We start from the raw sequence: 3,298 nt of genomic DNA, 5'->3' as shown, positions 1-3,298 counted from the left end.
GCCAGAGACATTAGTGGCCGCGGCCACTGGTCTCTGTCCCACAGGCCACGGCCACTGACCAATTTTAGCACAAAAAATGTGCTGTTTTTCCAAACGGTTCCAAACCCTCCCAAATGATTTTGTAACTCCCAAAACACATTATTGGGGTTAAAATCATATCTCTAACAGCCATATCACATATGGCTTTATGAAATTCATCTCAATATTGTGTAACAACAATTTTACACAATAAAGGGTAATATTTGGAAGTTACAAATTTGTAACACCAAATATGTTACATTATTTGGATATATCTCATATATCTAAATATTGTAACTCTCTATTATATGTTACAATATGTGACACACTTTGTCACATTTATTTAATCTAAAACATTATATTATAATATAATATAATATTACATTATATTATAAAATAATATAACATTCCCCCACTAAATTAAATAGTTATATATTGTAACACTTATTTAATCAATCATTATATTTTGAAATATAACATATCCCCCACTTGATTAAATAAGAACTCTCTCTTATAGGAGTCATTGCATTAGTGCATAAAGCAAAGTGTTTTTCAACTTGAACTTTACTATAGTGTAATTATCACAAAATTTGTCGAAAATTAAGTTGCACTAGGCATTGAACCATCTTTTCACGATGACAAATCGGTGATAACACACACATCTTTGCGATGTTCACTTGAGACCTCTATGTCTCGCTTTGCACCGTTAATAGCCATGTGCACTTTCCATTCATGGACGTTCTTGAGAATACTCCCAATTCTCATGAGAGGCGGCACCACCCCTAGGTCCATATAGGTAGAATTCTTACAGTATTTCGTTACCAAAAATACTTGTCTTTACAAGACTGAATTCTATTAAAAAAAACCTTTCGGTTTTAACCCTCCACTTGGTAACACACAAGTACTCAATATCTCAGATGAGACTTGTTTTGAGTACAACTAATATTCACTTGATTGACTTGTTATTACCTATTGAACCTAACACTAGTTGAATAACTAGTGTTAAGATAGGTTACCATCAATCGTGAATCTCTTTAGGGAGTTTAAGTCCCATCCCTCGAGATGATGCAGCCACTAAATCCCTCGTTAGTTGCTTAGTGAAAGGATCCGCTAGATTTTCACTTGTTCTCACATAGGATATTGAGACGACTCCTCTTTGAATCAATTCTCTTACATATCCATGTCTTAGACCAATGTGTCTAGACTTCCCATTATACACTCTGCTGTATGCTCTAGCCAATGTCGCTTGGCTATCACAATGTATCGATATAGTAGATACATTATCTTTGATTAGGGGAATCTCTATCAACAAATCCCTTAACCATTTGGCCTCTTTGTCGGTAGCAGCTAAAGCTATGAACTCTGCTTCCATAGTGTAATGAGATATACAGGTTTGTTTCTTGGAACTCCAAGAAATTGCACCTCCACCAAGTGTAAATACCCAACCAGTTGTGGAAATTTTTTCCCCAAGATTGGATATCCAACTTGCATCTGTATATCCTTCTAATATCGAAGGAAATTTGGAGTAGTGAAGGCTTAGTCCTTTGGTTTTCTTGAGATAACCTAGGACTCTTCCAATTGCCTTCCAGTGATCCACACTTGGATTACTTGTAAACTTACTAAGTTTACTTACCGCAAATGCTATATCAGGTCTAGTACACTGGGTAGCGTACATTAGACTCCCTATAGCACTAGCGTACTCCAATTGAGCCACCGCTCTTCCTTCATTCTTCTCTAGTTTTACACTATGATCGAATGGAGTATTGGCATCTTTAACCTTGAGATGGTTAAATTTGTTCAATACTTTATCAGCGTAGTGGGCTTTCCCTAGCGCAAAACCCCCACTATGTTTCTTTACTTTGATACTGAGTATGGTATCAACTTCTCCAAGATCTTTCATCAGGAAGGTTGATGGTAGAAACCTCTTTGTTTCTTCTATCCCTTTCATGCTATTACTTAGAATAAGGATGTCATCCACATATAAGCAAACAATGATCACATATCCCTTACAAGTTTTGGAATACAAACACTTGCCTCCATTGTTATGTCTAAACCCATTAGACATGATGGCTTGATCAAATTTCTCATGCCATTGCTTAGGAGTTTGTGTCAATCCATATAAGGATTTTACAAGTCTACAAACTTTATGTTCATATTTTCGTAGGACAAACCCTTCGGGTAGTTCCATATAGACCTCCTCATTGAGGTCACTATTAAGGAATGCCTTTTTGACATCCACTTGATGAACATACAAGTTGTGTATAGAAGCTAAAGTGAACAAAATTCTTATAGAAGTTGTTCTTGCAACAGGCGCATAGGTATCGAAATAATCGATACCCTCTTTTTGCCAAAACCCTTTAGCTACTAATCTAGCTGTAAAGGTTTGGATAGTGCCGTCAGTGTGGTATTTTCTCCTAAATACCCACTTACACCCAATTAGATTTGACCTGGTGGGAGGTCTACCAATTCCCAAGTGTTATTGGAAAGAATGGAATCCATCTCATCATTGATGGCTTCTTTCCAAAATGCACTATCTCTTGATTGCATAGCTTCTCTATAAGTCTTAGGATCATCCTCAACGAGAAGTACAATAGGAATTTTCCTAATGACTTCCTCTCTATTTCCTTCTACCATGTAGAATGAAATTCGTTGAGAATCTATCTCATCCATTGCTAGACTTTTATGATCTTTAAGCCTTTGACTTCTTCTAGGTTCAAAGGGTTGCTTTACATCCCTTTGAGAATTCTCCTCTTGAGAATCAACTTTGGATGTAGAAGCTTGAGAATTGTTCTCATATAACAAATTCTCCTTTAGAGATGTTGAAGCTTGAGAATTGCTGTCACATAACATATTCTCAAAGAATTCAACTTCTCTAGATTCAATCATAATATTAGACTCTAAGTCTAATAGCCTATAAGCTTTGCTATTGTTGGCATAACCAACAAAATCACACTTTATGGCTCTTGAACCTAACTTTGTTCTATTAGGTTCGGTTTTCTTGCAATATGCAAGACACCCCCACACTTTGAAGTACCCTATGTTGGGTTTTCTTCCTTTCCATAACTCACATGGAGATATAAATACCATGTGAAATTTTTTCAAGAAAATAATCACTAATTTCGCTTTTAATTGTCTAAATAATCTCAAAATCTCTTAAACAACTTTTGTGCATTTTCTAAGAGTCTCTTTGAGATTATTTTGAAAACATCATTTTGACATCCATTGATTTTCTCATCAAAATCAATTTAAAGATGTCAATTTTAAACACTTCAATCAAAGA

This window comes from Humulus lupulus, chromosome 3, assembly GCF_963169125.1.
Source record: "Humulus lupulus chromosome 3, drHumLupu1.1, whole genome shotgun sequence".
In the NCBI taxonomy this organism is placed as follows: Eukaryota; Viridiplantae; Streptophyta; class Magnoliopsida; order Rosales; family Cannabaceae; genus Humulus; species Humulus lupulus.
This window is presented reverse-complemented; position numbering follows the sequence as displayed.